Raw genomic sequence first — 21,731 nt, 5'->3', positions numbered from 1 at the left:
ACTTAACCCCTTGTTCGAAGCTTACGACCGTTCCAGCTGCCGCTAAAGTAATCTTCCTAGTGTAAAGGACCTCAGGTTTTTATAGTTAGGAAAAATGCAATTTACGACAAATTGCCATATTGCTGGGAAACTGATTCAAGTAATTCCCAGAGTTCCGTTGTGTAATATTCCTTCAGTAGGCGAATCTTTTGAGAATGTATTTATAAATATGTTCGGACCTTTGCCTAGAAGTAAGGGTAGATAAGATTGCATAACTAATCATGAGTATTATAAAAACAATTTAAGAGATGTTTGGGCAACTAGTGGAGGAGAACGGAAGCGCGAGAGGAAGTCAAGGGGGGAACTGAAGGAAAACATGATCTTAGAGCAAAAGAGAGAAGTTTGTGTGTAAGAGATAAAGTTTTAGTACTAGTCCAGAAAGAAGGCTCCTCTTTATCTTATAAGTTTGAAGGTAATTTTCCAGTGTTAGAGAAGAGGGGAAATTACATTATAGAATTAATGTGGGTAAGAGTAGTGTTAGAGAAGAGGGGAAATATACATTATAGAATTAATGTGGATTAAGAGTAGAGCAAAGTCAGTGAATGTAAACTTGCTTCAGAATTATAAAGAACGCTCCATACCTTGGCCGCCGCCCGTGCCCTTGGTAATTGTGTCCCAGAAAGAGAAATTAGTTTTGAGAAAGACGTAAGAGGTGTCTTAGTCTTTCAAAGTTTTGAGCAGAGTTCAGAAAATGGAAAAAGTAAGAGAGAAGGATAATGTTATAGCAGATAGCCTCACTAGAGTTTTTAGAATGGGTAGCCTAATATAACCGTTTTCCGTTATCGCATGAGTGAGTGTGAGTGGAGAAGCGTGCATGTTTGACTGGATTAAAACTTTATGCAGAATTGTTTCCCCGCTGTTTAATTCTTGCTTCTCTTTAGAAAAAAAATAAAATCAGTTGATTTCATTTTTTTTCTGTTTTTTGTGGGGGGGGGTGCGTGTGATGGTAATTGCTTCATAGCAAAGAAAGGTAAAGGAAAGAAGAATGCATTTTCGAGAAATTCTGCAATAAGGAGACTTTCGCGCCCTTTTGGAGGCGTCTTGTTCTCGCGGTTGTTCTGGAATCGTTGGGAGTGTTGTGGAGCGCAACACGCGCCTAAGTGGCGGGAGAAACGCAGCGAAATATGATGCAATATTCCGTGAAGAGTCTTCTAAGAAGTTCTAGTAATCTCGGGAGCCTGTGACGTTCGCCGTAAGCTCCGCCCCTGAGTGCCGTATAAATACGACGGTCGAAGTAGGAGAAAGCAGAGATTGTAAAAGAGAGTTCATCAGTTAGTCACAGAGAGATATCCTCAGTAAGAGCCACAGATCAGATTATCAGTGAGAGATCAGCAGCAGCAGAGATCATCCGAGAGAGAGAGGAGAAAAAAGGAACCGACGAAGGATCAGAAGAAAAGTTGCTCAAGAGTTGGTTGGATTTTGGTCAAGCCATCTTCAGGAGTGGACGACCAAGTTATCTCGACGTTGAGCAGACTTCAGAGAAGAAAATATCCTGCTAGAGGTTTTGGGAAGTTCCTGACTTTCAAGTATCAAGAGTAGACTTTATTTTCTGCAATACGGAGTCGAGGACGTCTGCAACCGCCGTTCGCCTTTTGTGAAGCCTTCGCTTCGAGTTGCTAAACTGAGCAGCAAGTATTTGAATTACCTCACTGTTCCCCCAGTTCATGCAGTGTAAGATTTTGCCTTTTTTTGTAAATAGGAGATACCATTCTGCATTTGCCTTTATTAGTAAGCTTGTAAATAAACCTTTGTTGTGTTAGTGTTTCTTTCTATATATGATCCCCACTTTCAACTGTTGGTGTTGAAATTTTTTTTTTATTAATTTCATATCGAACCTGAAGCGGACCTCTCTCAGAGGCTGTAACACCAGGTGAATTTTGAGGTTGGCCTATTTAAGAAAAAACACATAATTGGAAAGAGGAAGATATGCAAATGCACAAGGTGAAAGAAATTTTTTTTTTTTTTTAATTGTCCCTACCTTCTGCGAGAAGTTGAAAATTGTATTTACAATCCCTTGTTTGGCCTCTTTTACAAGACATTTGTTCATTTTACCAAGTTATACATGTTTTTTCTAATAAACCTATTTTGTAAAATTATAATTACAGCTCATACAATATCAAAATAGGTAAGAACTAAAATCTGTAACAAATTTAGAGCACAGGCAACCCCTGGTTATCAGCGGGGGTTCTGTTCTGACGGCTTGATGATAAGCAGAAATTACCGATAACTGGATTTTGGTGCTGTAACTGGTTAATGGGGCCTCTGTTAGTTATACATATACATATCGTCACTGATAACTGGAAATTGATGCTTTTCAGTGCTAGACAAGTGCCATAAAACTGTATCAGTAATAACCGGGGACTGCCTGTATATTTGTTGTTAAATATTTACGTAAATTTACTGAGATTGAAGATGCGTAACTTTTTGGATTATACATGTCTTTTCTAATATGTATTTCTTTGCACTTTTCTCTGCAAAAGTACAATTATAATTGATATGCTATCAAAAAGATAAGAACTAAAGCCGTCAGCAACCCCTGGGTATATTTATGAGCAAATATATATAGACATATAATAAGATGACTTGTGAGAGAGAGAGAGAGAGAGAGAGAGAGAGAGAGAGAGAGAGAGAGAGAGAGAGAGAGAGAGAGAGAGCTTTAGAAGTAATGGAAACTCTTTCCCACGCAATTCCTTCAAATTGATGGTGTCTAATATTAATGCTCCACTATGAGTGGATCTGTCCACCACCCAAAACCTGTTATTGCTACTTGTGAGGGAATCTTCCATTAAGGGGTAAAATAATTGGTTGCAGTCTAACCTAACCTAACTAACATAGGGTTCTTGGACCTTACCTAGCTGGAGGAGATTGGGGCGGTTCTTTCCCCTCCTAGACCCTTCCCAACTAAGCTAACCCACTAACTAAAGGTTACCAAGTCTTACTCACATAGTACATAATGTCACATTGAAAACCTTGAGTAAACATTACCTTAATCACAATTAGAACTTGCAGAAGTATTATGGAATTGTTAGAATACTTTACATCCTTGTTTTGTTCATGAAGCTTACCTGTCAGATATATATATATAGCTGTATTCTCCGAAGTCCGACAGAATTTCAAAACTTACGACACATGTAGTGGCAGTCAGGTGGTTAGTACCCATTCCCGCCGCTGGGAGGTGGGTATCAGGAACCATTCCCATTTTCTATTCAGATTTTCTCTGTCGCCGGTACTGTAAACTGTTTTCAGTACCTCCGTCTTTGGATTTTGGAAAACTTTCGGCTACTTAAGTATCCTGATTGACTTTTGGTTATTTGACTTTGGATCTGTGGCTAGGCACACGTTATTTGTGGACTGTTTTAGATATTGGCTTGATTTTTCCTTAAACTAAGATGTCTGGGTCTAGTTTGGCTAGCGCCAGGGTATGTTGTAAGGATGAATGTAAGGTGAGGCTACCGAAAGCTTCGGTAGACCCTCACACAGTATGCCAGAATTGTAGGGGACATTTGTGTATGTTTGATGATCGTTGCAAGGAGTGTGAAAGTCTGTCTGATTCAGGTTGGAAGGCGTATGAATCCTATGTGCGCAAGTTGGAGCGTGATAGGATCAGGAGGTCTTCCTCCAGTAGTATATCAGACAGTAGACGTCAGGGCATTAATGTTTCTCCTGCTAACCCTCCAGTAGCATTTGCAACTCCTAACCCTATAGTGTTGCCTTCGGGCCCTGAAATGGTGTCTGTGGAGGGTAATGTCCTTTCTGTGATTCTTGAATCGCTGCGTAATCTGGAATCTAAAGTGCTCGCCTTGGAAGGTAAAAGTGATCTTAGTGCAGTGATGGTGCCCCTAGTGTTGTGGAGGGGGCGTCAGATCGGCCCTATAACGCCTCTAGGCCTGGACCTCTGCCGGACTCCCAGGATTCAGGGAGAGGGCATGTCGAAAGCCGAAGGAGGGTTACGGGGAACCCCCACCGATCTGGCGTCCCTTCGGTAGTAACTGTTGACGCTTCCCAGACTGCCAAGGAGCATGCGCGTGCGTGTCTCCTTAAGGAGTGCTTCTCGTCATCCGAGGCTTCCTCTCCGCGCAAGGGGTGGAGTTCTCGGTCGGACTCTCGCCCGTTGAAGAGGAGCTTTCGAGAGTGGGACGCTTTATGTCCTTTTGCTTCTGCTGATCTGCGGTCCTCCCCAGACAGTCTCCCTCTCCTTCTCCTCGCTCGTCTCTTCCGCCTGTTTCGTCGCCCTCTAGATTTCGTGCGGCTCCCCAGCAGTTATCTAGAGGGTGCGAGTAACGTTTCTCTAAACGATCTTCCGTCGAGAGGGAGCAACATCGTCGCTCTCGGAGCAAGGACTGTTTTCCTGCTCCTCAGGACGCTCCCCTCTCTTCGCTGTGTGACACTCAGTCTCCTGATCGCGACGTTCGCTCAGCTGCAAAGCAGATGTTGCTCTTCCTGCTAAGCTCGCCTCCGTGCAAGCTGCTTCGCACAGTCAAGTAGCTTGCCAAGATGTCTCTCGCTCCTCCCTGAAGGACGCTTCTCTTGCTGCAAAGCATGACGCCCCGCAAGATGCAAAGATGGACTCATTTCATTCAGCCGCGTCACGGGCCGTTCGTATGGACACCCATCGTGACGCTTTTATGGATGCTCGTCAGGATGCTAGGCATGACGCTTTGCCGGACGCTTCTATTGATGCTCGGGTGGACGCTGACATGGACGCTCACCGACGCTCGCACGTTCTTTCTGACGCCCTTCAAGACGCTACCCGCCTTCAAGAGGCGCGCCGTGTTTTTTCAATTCAAGAAGCTTCTACTTCAGTTCCGGATCCTGCTGTGGAGTTTTTGGAGATATTCCTTTCCTGTAGAGAATGGTTAGGTGAGCTTTTAATTATTGTATTGTTTATGGTTGTAGGGTCGACCGCCTAAGGCGGACTTCCCTTCCTTTAGCCTAGCTATGTGGGGATTTAACCTTTGGTAGGCTAGGTCAGGTGGTACTTTTTGCTTCATTGCCCTCATTGTATGGTCAAATGGTCTAGTCACATTGTGGTCACGCCTCCGTCAATAGATCATCTAGAACTCACCACGAACTTGGGTGACAGTAATCACGAAGTCAGCTATGCTAACAGGTAAGGAACCAAGATGTCAATCATCTGCATGTATATGTTTCCTAAAATCCTATTCTGTCTCTCCCCACCCCCAAAGGTGGGGTTCAGCTATTTATATATCTGACAGGTAAGCTTCATGAACAAAATGATATTGTTATGATACAATAAAGTTTGTTCATACTTACCTGGCAGATATATATATTCAAAAGTACCCCCCACCCCCCCCTCCCACACCAGGAGACAGTGGGAATAGAAAATCTGAATAGAAAATGGGAATGGTTCCTGATACCCACCTCACAGCGGCGGCAATGGGTACTAACCACCTAACTCCCACTATGTGTGTCATAAGTTTTGAAATTCTGTCGGACTTCGGAGAATACAGCTACATATATATCTTTCAGCATTTTGTATGGCCAACCCAAAATTCACAAGCCTAATATACCTCTTAGACCCATTATGACTGCCTATAATAGTCCTTCGTTCTCTATCTCCAAATTTTTAGCCGGTTTACTTTCTGAATATAGTAGCAAATAATTTTCTTTAAAAAATGGGTACGAATTCCAACAGCAAATTACCAACCAAGATGGAGACTATTACATGGTAAATTTTGATGTAGTCTCTCTCTTCACTAATGTCCCACTTAATGACACTATCAATATTATTCTAGATAAGGTTTTTATTAGCAAAGGTACAGTTTTTCATGGTTTTAACAGATCAATCTTTAAACAACTACTTGAACTTGCAGTGCAAGATTCAATGTTCATTTTTAATAAGCAACTCTATTCGCAGGTCGATGGAGTTGCTATGGGGTCGCCTCTGGGCCCCATTTTTGCTAACTTTTTTATGTCTGACCTTGAAACGAAATTTTTAAATCAGCGTAATCCTATTTTAAATTTTAAACGTCTTTTATCGCAGATATGTTGATGACACTTTTGTTTTGTTCCAGCACTCTTGGCAATGTTCTTTATTCTTAGAATATATTAATCAACTCCATCCAAACATTCAATTTACCATAGAGGTAGAGAGCGAAGGTAGTCTTCCTTTTTTAGATATTAATGTAACAAGACATAATTCTGAGTTCACTACTTCTGTTTATTGAAAGCGGACTTATACTGGCTTAGCCAATAACTACTATAGCTCTTGTCAATATTCTTTCAAACTTAATACCATCTACACCTTGGTCCATAGAGCTCTGAAATATTCTTCAACTTGGCAAATATTCCACAAAGAAATAGTCTTTTTATTCAACTTTTTAAAGATAAACTCCTACCCACAAGATATAGTTCATAAAATCACCAATAAGTTATTAACACAATTTTTACAACCTCCAACAGTCAACTTTGATGTTCCCAAAAAATTATTCTATGCCTCAATCCCGTATGTCTGACTCTAAATTCTCCTTAAATCTTAAACGAATAATTGAACAAGAAATCCGTCTTAACGTAAAACTTATCTCCAACAACCCATGTACAATAGGATCATTTTTTAATTTCAAAGATCGCCTGCAGTCCTTCATGCGATCCAATGTGGTTTATAAATTCACATGCCCTGGATGTCCGGGCTCTTACTTTGGATCGACGCGGAGGTTACTGCAGGTCAGATATTGCAGCCATTTGGGTTTTAGCTTTCGTACTGGCCAAAGAATCAAGCAGCCAGAATTTTCTAATATTAGAAATAATGCCGCCTTATGTAAAACCGAAGTCCTGAAACAACACTTCTCAATAATTGGTTATGTAAGGGACCCAAACTACTTAACAACTTTAGAAACTTTATATATTAAAAGACTGGTTCCCTCTCTCAATTGTAATACTTCTTCAGCAACCTTGTATCTGGCATAGTTGTCGTCTGGCCTTGGACGCCATTGTATGTCATTCCCTCTCCTGCTTATGGGCGGTTGGTGTTTTGGTAGTCTCTTTTTATTTTCTGTTTTATGTAATTTTTATGCTTTTACTTTTTATTGTTTTAACTTGTAAATTTTAATTACTTTGTGAATTCCTGTTATGTTAATAATGTATTTTATTGTGTCTTTTACTTTTCACAGACTGGTTAATAAACTTGGCCTTTTTAACAACATGTGTATCGTGGACCCTCCTGAAGTCTATATATTATAGATCTTGCTGACTGCAATATTATATAAATAAATAAATAAATAAATATATATATATATATATATATATATATATAAAAACATATATATATATGTGTATATATGTATATCTCTTTATATAATATATATATATATATATATATGTATATTATAATACTTTAAAATAATATTATATAAATATAAATAAATAATATAGATATATTATATATATATATATATATATATTATTTTATAGATATATATAAATCAAATATATATTTATATCTATAATATTATATATCTATCCATATATATATATATAAGTATATATATAAATATAGGTATGAATATATATATATATATCTTATATATATATAGATATTATAGTATATTATATATATATATTATATATATCTTATCATTATATATATACAAATATATATATATATCTTCTATATTATATATATATATATAAATATATATATTATATATATTTCTTTATTATTGTTTTCTATCTATATATATCTATATATATCTATATAATATATAGATATATAGATATTATATAGATATCTATATATATAGATATATATAGATATCAATATATATATATAATATATATATATATATATTATATATATAAATATAGATATATAATATATATAATATTTATTATATATATTATTTAATTATATATATATACTGACTCGATATATAGATATCTATATATATGATAGTATCTATAATAAGATATCTATATATATATGATATATATATATATCATCTATATATATATATATATATATATATATATATATATATAATATATATATCTAAATATATATAGATATTGTGAATAACTGACATGTGCCGGCTATACCAGCAAATTAGTGTTTAAGGAAGGGGGGATTGGTCGCAGAGAATTTGCCATTCAGTGAAGGGGCGAAAGAATTAGAAAAAGTTGGAACCACTGCTGTACAGGGCATAGTGTTACATTTAGGACTTTATACTGGATTAATATTGATTTGCTTATAGAGTAGTGTTCGTTCAAGATGGGTTTCATATCTTGCTACTGTAATTGCATGACTATTCAATTTTATTACGAGTATTTTTTAATTAAATGCAAATTCAAAGGTTTTTTTACTCCTGATTTATTAAATAGTAGTACTGGTTAATTAAAAATCAATTTGATTGATACCGAAGAATAAAATGTTAATCTAGTATATGACTAGTTGGAAATGAAAAATATCTAAATTTTTCCTTGCTTCCAGATACGATCTACAGTAGGTAAGTGTGCTGGTGAAATCATTTATGCATGGAGGTCTTGTTAAATTTTTTTGTAAAGCATGGTAAGTACTACATGATCATTATTTTTGTATTCATTTAAAACTAATTAGCATACAGTAATTTGAACATTGTATATTTAACTTGATAATTTGTACAAGAGGAATCGAAGATCTTGGGTTCTTTATATAGAAAGTTTTGTTGATTTTGAAATTATTAGTTTGATATTATGGTAGTCGGGTTATAGTATTATGGTATTTTATAGTATCATACGAATCTGTTGCTGTTTTTATAATGAAATTTTGTTAGTGTATTATATTTCTTAATTGTTTCCGACTCTGCAAAGAACGTTCACTAGATGCTTAGATGATATACGCAGAAATGTGTTATGCAGAATATATATATGCATGTATTAACTTCCCTTTTCAGTGGTAATATACTTATTAATGATGTTGGTTTCATTGTTTTACTATGTATTACATTGATATCTTAAGCTTTTTGACTGCTGTAGTGCAAAATTTTTAAAATTATATATCAAGACAGTGAAAGTTAAGGTTTTTGATTAATCAGTTTTATTACATGTAGTATTAACTAAAAGTTGATGCTTATTGGAAAATGAGTCTTTAAAAGTCCCTTCCCACAATTTGTCCAGTATCTATCAAAGAAGAGCATATGTGCTACCTGCAGGTTTGAGCATAGACTAGAAGACAATTACTTCTTCCCAACATGAGAACTTTGTACTATATTGTGTATTGTTGTTCAAAGTTAATGAGCATCCACTGAATTGAGTTTGCAGACTTGTTGTGTCTTCAGTTGTCAGTTAGTGTAATTTAAGAATACGTACCTTGAATTTTTTTTTTCTATACAACTGGAGGCTTTTAAGAAATTTTGACCACATCACTGTCACTGTACAGCACAGTATATGTATTGGCTATCAGTGCAAAGTTATAAACTTTAAATGAACTAAGCTATCATTTCATAAGGGGTTTTTACATAATGCTGCTGTTAGTCACCCCAAGTTTTGCTTGCTGTGTTGTTTTATTCAGTATTATTATGTCTTTCATAAATGAGTGTAGATAAATGTGATGGACCAAGAAGTACTTGAGATTGTTATTTTTAAATGAGATGGCATACAAGGTCATAATGATTACATACTTTGCTCACTCCTCTGAGTGAAATTTTTAATAATATATATGTTTCATACGAACTTTTATATATTTACCAAAGCCAAGAAGAAATGTACAGCAGTTTATATAACCTATGAAACATCAATTCCATATGAAACCAAAGTACTATTTCAAGAAAGGATGTTGGTGTTACCAGAAATATAGGTTCCTCTTTTCAAGGTCACAGTATTGTACTACCGTCCAATTTTCATGAAACCTTTCTCCATGGTATTCTCACCTAATTGTTAGGATTACTGCAGATTGTGATTCATTATGTCTGATTCTAGCTTGTCGAGTATTAGACATTGTAGGGAGGGTTGCAAGACCCAGACGACTAAGCGACCTACGATAGTCATACAATCTGTGCAAAATGTAGAAGGCAAGAGAGTTCTAAAGAGCTTGCTTGTGCTGAATGTGATAGATGGGTTGAGAAGAAATTGAAAGTTTTGAGGTCTCATTTTGAGAATGGAGAGGGATAGAAAGAGGAAGGGTGGCTTTTAGAGCTTAGAACCTATTACTAAAATTCAAGTACCTACTACTGACCTTAATATTCGTTTTTCTCCTGCTCCTTCACTATCCTCTTGCTCTTTCATTATCTCCATCCATTGTCCTTCTAATGTTACCATCAGCTCCTATTCCTAGCTCCCATGCTTCTGAACCAGATGCCATTGCCAGTCTTGAGTATAAATTTTACTTTAAATTTTCATTTGGTGGTCAATACTGTGTCCTAAATTAGGAGAGTCCCTTAATGTCCTTATGGACGAAGTGCAGAGTACTAAGCAAGTGCCAGTGCTAGTGTCCATGGTGGTGGAGGAGGTGGCTGTCCATCCCATTGACTCTCCCAGACGAAGGTCACTGTTACACTCCCCTGAACATGGGAGTGGACATACCGGCGGTCCAAAGGAGGTCAGTGGGGTTTACCCACGGGCAGTTGCCCCCTCATCCGAGTCAGTAGTTCATGGTTCTGACAGCTGTTGGAAAGGTATTACTGTGAGTGCTCATCAGTTTTTGTCTGACTTCGATCTGTCCAGTTTGGATAAGAGGCATTTTTGTCATTTTTCGGGACAATCTTATCCCTTGAAGAGATGTCATGGTAGGGAGAACTTGTCCATATCTTTGAAGCATGGTAGGGTGTCCTCTCCCAGCCTAGAACCAGGCCACAGTTCATGCTGTGGCTCGGTTTGTCATTCGTCTGAGTGATCCCATGCAGAACGCCACTTTTTTGCACCTAAATGCTCTTCTTCTTCGGTCTTCAGGCCACCCACATGAGTACCCAGAGTATTTGGCTGTGTGCCCGTCTGGGACTCCCAAGCGCCCGTCTTGGAGACTCAAGCGCCCGTCTTGGAGACTCAAGCGCCCGTCTTGGACTCTCAAGCGCCCATCTTGGACTCCCGACCGCCTGTCTGGGGCTCCCAAGTGCCAGTCTGGGACTTCTGAGCTCCCGTCTCTTTCTCCAGGCTACCCATCTCTGGCCAGCTCGGTGCCAGTTTCCAGGAATTTGGCGTCAACCTCTTTTAAGTGCTTGGCACCAACTGACCGAACCTCTTTTAAGTGCTTGGCACCAACTGACCGTCCACATTCTTCTGTCGCACTTGCTCTCGTCTCAGAGGATCCCTCTTTTGTTCATATCAAGAAGCAGTTAGAGGATGTATTGGACTTGCTGCATAAGGCTCTGCCTTTGTCTAAACCTTTTGAGATGTGTTGTTGTCTCCTGTATCTTTAGCAGAAGAGGAAGTTATCCAAGAACCTACTCCTTCAGTGTGTTTCCCTGTTGAAGCATTTTTTTTTCAACCTTCCCCTTACTTTAGCCAGCAGCTCCAGTTTTGCCTTCTTTTACATTTATAAGAAATCAGACATTCAAGTACTCGTTTCCCTAAGGTTATGTTTACACCAAGCGAATCAAATCCATTCAGTTCATGAAGAATCAACACAAGTCATGATTTTTCTTGATTTACCACACTAATTTCAATGTAACATTGTACACCAAGCAAATCAAGTCATTTCAAATCATTCCAATTCATTAGTGTAAACGGTTAACACTGACATTGTGACGAATCAAGATGAATCATGAATTGTGTTGATATTCTTCGTGAACTGAATCAATTTGATTCACTTGGTGTAAACACAGCCTCAGATGGTTCTCTCTTCCTCTGCAAGGAAGACCTTAAAAGCAGTAGAAATTTGATTGGCTGTAAAGAAGGAACAAAGGAAGGCTGCTTTTGCTTTTCCTCCAGCAAGACTGACGACCAGGAGATATCTTTCATATGCGGCAGGAGACGCTCCATCCTTGGGAGGTGCTGCCTCTTCCTAAAGTGACTTCTCAGGACTGATAGACTCGGCTAGACATTCAGCCTTCTCATCAGGAAAAGTGTCCTTCACCGCCTTGGAATTTGATCATCTTGTGAAAAACCTGTTCGAAATCTTTGAAGTTTTCACCTTTCTTGGCTGGACAATTTTAGTGACTAACTTGTCAGCAGATTGGTTGGGTGTGTCATCCTATGCAGATAGAGCAATTAGGGATTGCTCCTGTGAACTGGTGGAGGATAAAGCAATTAGGTATGGCTCCTCTGAACTGATGGCTGTTTTTGCAATTGGACTACTTTTGTATTTTCCTTTGGATAAACAGCAGTACTTTCTGCAGTTGGCTGTTAAGGAGATTGCCACCGGTTTGCAGAAAAAATTCTACGCAACACCTGTCTGCTTAGTTGTCAAAATGCCCTAAGGAGCTTTCACAACTCGACTCACTTTCTTCTTCTGCTTCCCGGATATATGCCATATAGGTGGCTTTGCATAGCTGATATAAACTGCAAGCTGTTGTGGCAGGATTACAAGCCAAAACCAAAAAAAAACCTCAAAACCACACATGTACTCACCATATAGGCTATACTTGACACACTCTGGGCAAGGAGCTGCTGTGCTGTCTGCTGGATATTGCTAGGCTAGGTTAACTGTCGTAACACAACACACAAACTACCAAACGAGGACAACAACCTCACAGCAACTCAATAACTATACAACAAAAGACCACTGCACAAATAATTACTATCAACACCAAAAAACAATGACAACGCACACCTACAACATCAAGGAACCACAACTCACCAACAACAACAACTCATCTACAACACAACAGAACTCATAAGCACAACAAATTCAACAACACAGGCACAACAACCTTCAAACATACAATACCAATAGCAATTCAAACAACAATTTCAAAACACATAAATAACTGACCATCAATAATATTCAATACTGCTACCAAAAAACTGACTGTCCACCATCGGCTCTGATCACAGACTCCCTCACTTCTCCCAACTCTAGTAACAGATGCTTGCCACTTGTTATTCTCTGCGATTGCCACGACAGACACACTCACGACCGCCATCAAACCACTCCCATTTATTCCTCCACCAATTTTGCTCTCTCTCTCTCTCTCTCTCTCTCTCTCTCTATCAACCTCAGAGATGATGTCAAATATAAACTACTATTTTATTATAAAATACAAACAGCAGTCATTATTTTGATTTTGGCTTGGAAATCAGCTGAAGGCGATTGCAAGTAGGTTTATTTTGCTGTATTGAACTCAAATCAGAGCGATTTTCTTGCTTCTAGGTAGCGTAAATGAATCGCTAGATACTCTGGTGATTGGGACAAGATTATTTTACGGTACACGAAGTGTTTTAAAGTTGAAATATCACTTGAATGCGCATCGCTGTGAACGAAATTTCGTTATTTTTCGTTAGTAGACGAGGGCATGTTTATTGAGTAAAAAAAATCAACAGGTTGCGTTCAACATTTCCACTAGATTTCATCAGAATACTACGAGCTTTACATATTTATATCTGTTATCGGAGTGAAAACAGTAAAATGTGTACTTTCATGCCAAGTAGTTTTGATTAATACACGTTTCTCTCAAATTTACGGTCGGGTTTGATGGTATGCTATACCCACGGTGGCTATACCCACGGTCCAGATAGAATCTAGACCGTGGCTATACCGAAGTTTTCGGGAGTTTCATCCATGTTGCCAGTGCACGATAATAGTCGTTAGCAGAAGAACTCGGCTTGATTTGATAACGTTCTACTTTCGTACGATGATTGAAATGCAAGCAATCGCTGTTTTATCGGATTCGGTTGTTCATAGCAAATCAGCTGTTTCTGGCTGCCGCTATATGCGTTTACACAACAATTATAACATTACTAACGATACTTTTAGCATTGTCTTTTACTATTTTAACTTTACTAGAAAATGCGATAGATAGAAATGGAGGGAGAAAATGGGATAGATAAAGAGGAGGAAAGAGGTTAGCCTATTGTTTGTGAGGTCATGGCTTGAAGCACGGTTCACGAACCGGGTAAAAATTTTTTTATTAACATTTGGTTCGTAACCCGGTGTTTTCGTAAACAGGACTCTTCGTGAGCATATATTTATATATATTTATAACATGTATGATATATAGTATATAAATATATATGTAAATATATAAATATAATTAGGTATAGTATATATATATATTATAATATATATATATAAATTTATATATATATATATACTTATACATACATACATAACATACATACATACATACATACTCATAACATACATACATATATGAATATTATCACATCAAACCGTGATTCATTTATATATCATTCGAGCTACAAACTGTCCTTTTGGAAATATCTAAATTCACTCTACCTCGGAATTGATATAGGTTTTCATATGTACCGAAGGGGAATTTTTTTTTGTAGTTGATAATAATTTCGTCCCCCCGTGGATCGAACCACCGTCCAAGTGGACGGGAACGAAATCAGGACAGACAGTGACGCTATCCAGTCAGCCAAAAGCTTGGATAGCGTCACTGTCTGTCCTGATTTCGTTCCCGTCCACTTGGACGGTGGTTCGATGATCCCATGGGGGGACGAAATTATTATCAACTAAAAAAATCCCCTTCGGTACATATATGCAAAATATATCATTCCGAGGTAGAGTAAATTTAGATATTAAAGGAAATTTGTAGCTCGAATGACATACATATATAGATAATGTACATATGATGTATATATATATATATATATATATATATATATATATACTATATATATATATATATATGATATATATATATATATATATATTTATATATATATATATATATATATATATATATATATATACATATATATTTATATTTATATATATATATATATATATATATATATATATATATATATATATATATATATATATATATATATATATATATATATATATATATATATATATATATATATATATATATATATATATATATATATATATATATATATATATATATAACCAAGAACCGAGACTGAGCGCTATATGAGTCTGTTATAGGTTTTCTGGGGAGTAGTCGGCCTGAGCGTGCTTACCGTCCTCAATCCGGGATGGTCACCAATTGTGAGGACTGGAAATCAGACAAAGAAAAACGCTCTTTAACTAACTTTATTGAAGTTGTTTGAGATTAAGCTTTGGCCTTAATGCCAGCACAGGCCCTTGCTCTTGACGGAGGACGGCTGTATATTGAAGCAGCAGTAGTGGAGGACGGAAATCCGTTTAGGTGTCCGTCAAACACTCCATACAAAGAACGGGATTGGAGCCCTGCTGCAATTGTGCTTCTTCACAGACTTGAAAATATACATAATATCGTTGTTGCAGAGAGCACATTTTTATACCATTGGTGGACAGGAAGGTGCAAATGCTCTATTTTAGGTTATTATAGGTACATTGTATATATATATATATATGTAAAATAAATATATAAATGTATAAATATTATAAAATGTAAAATAATAATAAACTGTATAAATGTATAAATAATATATATAACTAATATAGCTATATATCTATATATGTATGGTATGGTATAAATAAATTCATAAATAAAAATTATATATTATTATATCCTATTATTATAATAAAGATATTATATATATATATATATATATATATATAATCACTATATTTGATATTATATATCTATATATATATAATTTATTTATATATTATATATGTGTAAAATGAATATCTAAATGATATATTATATATATATATAAATGATTCTAAATATAATATATATTATATATATGATATATAACATATATTATAAATATAAATTATATATTAAATATAAATATATATAGATAATATATATATATAATATATACTATTGATATATATATCTATAATATATTATTAGTAAATAATAAAGTAAATTATATAAAATAAATATAATATATTCGAGTAATCTTTACTTAAATAAATAAATAATATATATATATATGATATATATATATATATATATATATATATCTTAAGTAATAACTTAGTTAATAAATAAAAGTCTATATATCTATAACATTAAAATAAATATAAAAAATAAAAATAAATCGAAATATATAGCTACTTATATCTATTATAAAGTAAATATATAAAAGATTTTAAAAGAAAAAAAATTAAATAAATATTAGATATCTATATCTATATTGATAGATATATTAGCTTACCTAGATATATGTATATATATATCTATACATATATAAATAATATATATATATATATATATATATATATATTATATACATATTTAAATTACTTATCTATATATATGTGTGTGTAATATATGCATAATGTCTATATATATATATTGTGATATAAAAATAAAATATAAATTAAATATAATAAATTATTTATATAATCATATATATTATAATTATATAATATATATCTAGGTATGTATATAAAAATGTATGTATGTATATATAAATATTATCAATTCTATCATATAGTATAATATATATAATATACATATATTGTATATTCTATATATAATATATATATATATATAATATTTATATTTATTTTATAATATATATATTATATATATTATAGATATAATATCTATATATTAATTAATAATTATTATTTATCGTATATAATATATATATATATATATATATATATATATATATCGATATATAATATCTATATATGATGTGTGGGGCTGTGTCGTGTATGATTATTATATATATATATATTATATAATATCTATATATATATATATCTATATAATATAATATACTATATCTATTTGAGTTAATGGGTATATTATTATATATTATTATATATCTATATATGTTGTTTATATGGTCTATATATATATATGATATTATATCTCCTTTAATATAATTAATATCTATATAAAAGTATATATAATCTATAAATATATATCTATAATATTAACATTACATATATAATATATATGATATCATACTATTATATTTATTGATGTATATAATATAATATATAATATCTAATATATAATTCTAATAACTTAATATATTATATAATAATATATACTTATATATAATTAATAATAATATAACTGATATATATATTATATATATAATATCTATATAAATAGTTAATATATATTATTTATATAATAGTTATATAATTATGTAATTGATATAATTATTATAACTATAAAGATATATAATATTAATAATTAAATATATATATTTAATTAAACCTATATATGATATCTATTTGAATATATTACCTAATATATATTAATATATATATAATATAATATATTTATATATATTAATCTATATTTAATAATATATTATTTCTATAAATGTAATTTATATATAAATTTAATATAATTATTATAATATGATAAATATATATATTATATAGTATTTAATATTGCATATTTATATTTCTATTATATATTTATATTTTATACTTTGATATTTATATATATCTATTTATATTATAATATATATATATATATATCTATATATATATAATAATTTGGTATATAGTTGTATTTTCTTAATAATATTTTATTTATTTATTATTATTGATAATCCTATATATATAATGTATATATATATATATATATATTATATATATATATTAATATATATCATATTATATAATATTTATATATGTATATTTATATTATATTATTTGATTCCCATCTATTTAATTATATTATATTTATATATTTATATGTATATTTAATATTATATATTTATATGATATATATATACTATATATAATTTATATTTATATTATTTACTTTAATATATATATCTGATATCTATATATATATAATTTATATTAATATATATAATATTAATTATATCTATCATAATGTATATATTATAGTATATATTTATAATCTATATATTAATTTATATATATCAATTTATTTTATATAGTGTATTTTATAATATTTATATTTATATAATTTTATATACTATATATATTATATAATATATATCTAATATATATATGTTAATGATATATTATATGATTTTATTATTGTATTATTATATTTATATATTTATAATATTTAAATTTATATATATTTATTTATATATATTTATTTATTCTATTATATATATATAATAATTTATAATATCTATATTGATTATATATTTAATATATATATTATATAATAATATATATTATATATATATAATATTAATATATACTTATATATATATTTATGTATTTATTATATTTATCTATATAATATATTTTATATATATATTTATAATATATATATATAATTAATCTCTAATATTATTCATAATTATATATATTATATATTATTATATATATATATATATATATTTTATATAATTTAAATCTTAATATAATATTATTTATATAATATTTATATTATATTATTTATTTATATCTGTTTATATTTATATAATTTAATTATTTGTTATTATTTATTGTATATTATATTTAATTATGTATATTTATATATAAAATATTTATATATTATATTTAATATATTATTTATATATCTATTTATATAATATATTTATATATAATTAATATTTTATTTATATATATATATTACATGTTAATATTATTTATCGTATATATAAAATATATATTAATAATATTTATATTAATAATATACTAATATATATATCTTTTATATAATTTATATTTATTTTATAATATACTATATATTTATATTATTATATATTGTATTTATATATAATCTATATAATATATATATATATATTTTCTTAAATATTATATATATATTTATATAATATATTTTATATATATATATTTAATTATATATATATATATTTATTATATTAATATATATATCTATATATATATATAAATATTTATATTTATATATATATATAATTTATAATATATATTTTTATATTTATATATTAGTTATATATTTATATAATTTATCTAGTATTATATATATTTATATAATATTTATATATATCTATTTATATATTATATTTATATATATTTATATAATATTTATAATATATATATATTATATATTTATTATATTATCTATACTATATATTAATATAATATATATATATTTATATTTATATATATATATATTATATATATATATTATAATATATCTACTATATATATATATATATTTTATCTATTATAATTAATAATATACTATATTAATATATTTCTTTATATATATATATATACTAATATATCTTTATTTATATATAGATACTATATATATATATAATATATATATATATTTATATTATTTATATATATATATTTATTTATATTTATATATATAATATTTATATTTATTATATATATCTATATATATAATATATACTTATATATAATATATATATATATATATATTTATATTAATATATTATATTATTTATTTATATATATATATAGTTATTTTTATATATATATATATATATTTATATATATATATATTTCGATATAATATATAATATTATTTACTATATATATAATTTATATATATATTTAAATTTATATATATTATTAATTTATCTATATATATATATTATATATATATTTATTATATTTATATATATATTTATATATAGTTATATATTTAGAATATTTCTATAGTATACTTTTATAATTTATTATTATTTCATAATATATATCTTTAATATATCTATATTATTTATTTATATATATATATATTTATTTATATATATATCTAATTTATATATATATATAATATATATATATATATATAATTATTTTTATATTATATATATTTATACTATTTATATATATATATATATATTTATATAATAATATATATATTTTATACATATATATTATATTTTATTATATATTCTATTATTTATTATTATATATCATATTATATATTATATATACTTGATAATATAATTATTTATATTTATCTATATGATACTATTACTATTTATATATATATAATTGTATATTTATATATATATGATTTATTATTATTATATATTTATATTCACTAATATAATAGTATTATATATATATATGATAAATATATATATTATTTATATATTTATATTCATTATTATATATACCTAGTTATTTATCTTATATATTTATTAATATATATAAATATATATATATTATATAACTGTTAATATTTAATATATATATATAATATTATATATATATATATATTTATTTAATACTATAATGTATTATTTAAATATAATTTCTAATTATATTTGGATAACATATATTTATATATAAAAGCCATTCAGGAGTCCACAGGAAGACAGCAGGCAGCAGTCTAAGAAGCATAGCATGCTTTTATCTATATGTGAAACGTTTCATGTTGCTTCAGCACCATCATCAGTCTGCAATAATTAAAAAACAATTTACTCGATCAAGTTACAAGTTAAAAGTAAAAAAATTAGCTACCAATAAAAAACAATCAGCTTAAAAAATAATGTAAAAACTTTAAAATAAAAACAAAAACAACATGATTAATTAATTAAGAAAGGCTACCTATTCCAAAGGTAACGGAAAAGAGGGTCAAGTGACCACGGACCAGTTCATTACATGCCCAGACAACCACTTAAGGCCAAGAGAGAAGGAGGAGACGAAGAAAAAGAAACAGAAACATTAGAGTTTTTAAGCCTGGAGAGAGGTGCTTGATAAATAAAGACTCAAGGTCGTTAAGTAGGCTGTTTGTTTAGTAGTGCCTATTATTGAAAAATGCTTTTTTTCCACTTAATTTTGCATTTGGATGCATGAGTCCTTATATTTGAAATTCCGGGATTGGATATTCTTGACCCTGTCCTGTAACTAAGACCTAGATGGCTATAATAAGAATCTGCAACAGCCTTCGAGGAGGATCCAACGTAATTACCAAGGCATCTTGGGCATTGAATTTATATATTATGTTGGATCTCATGAAAGATCCTGAAGCTTGTCCTTATAACTAAAGAAACCTCCAATTTTCTTAGGGTTCATAGGAATCAGGTTTTCAATTTTCAAAAATCCTAGTTCGTTTTCAACTAATTTGTTTAACCTGAAACGTAAATTGTCGGAGTGAATAAAGGGAATTGGTACATACAAAAGTTAATTTTGGAACATTTAAGTTCAATGTAGGTTTGGAGACAAACCTTGTTAACATTTTGTTGATAATACTAAAAAACTAAATTTCTTGGGAATGAGTTTTTTTGTGAAATACTCAAGTAAATATTCAATTTCATTATGAAAGGAGGCCCAATCTGAGGTATATCTAAGTGCCCTAAAAACAAGAATGGTGATTGCATTTATTTTAAAAGAATGGAAACTATGAAACTAAAAAAAATGGGGCCTAACCTGTAAGGTATTTTTCCTGAAAACAGAAGTACTAAAAACTTGGTTATGTCTAATAAACCTTAACATCTAAAAATGCAAGAGTTGTTGTCCTTCTCTTGTTCTAAAGTAAATTTCATGTTAGGATGTATGTTATAACATATTCCAAAAATAATTGACATTGCCAGGAATGTTTGAATAAGGTAAATGTTCATCAACAATATCTCCTGTTAATATGTTGGTTTAAAACTCTCCGGGCAATTGGGTTTAAAATTCTTCCTCCAAACGACCCATAAAAAAAGTAGCAAACAACGGGCCTAATGGGGACCCCTTTGTTGCAAACTCCCCCGACCTGCAGGTAGAGTTGCTTATTCCAGATGAAAAAATTGAATCTTGC

At 30.3% G+C, this 21,731-nt stretch overlaps 1 protein-coding gene across 1 annotated transcript in view; it reads left to right on the top strand.

Moving 5' to 3' along the window:
- LOC135223603 (uncharacterized) overlaps positions 1-21,731 on the top strand; it is a 124,256-nt gene that overhangs the window by 43,637 nt on the left and 58,888 nt on the right. Inside the window, exon 2 of the transcript XR_010316535.1 lies at positions 8,486-8,501. The gene's annotated coding sequence lies outside the window, so the exon portion shown is untranslated. The remainder of the gene's footprint in view (positions 1-8,485; positions 8,502-21,731) is intronic.

Source organism: Macrobrachium nipponense, chromosome 10, assembly GCF_015104395.2.
Source record: "Macrobrachium nipponense isolate FS-2020 chromosome 10, ASM1510439v2, whole genome shotgun sequence".
Lineage (NCBI taxonomy): Eukaryota > Metazoa > Arthropoda > Malacostraca > Decapoda > Palaemonidae > Macrobrachium > Macrobrachium nipponense.
Note: the sequence above shows the minus strand (reverse complement) of the source record. Positions and strands in the feature narration are given on the sequence as shown.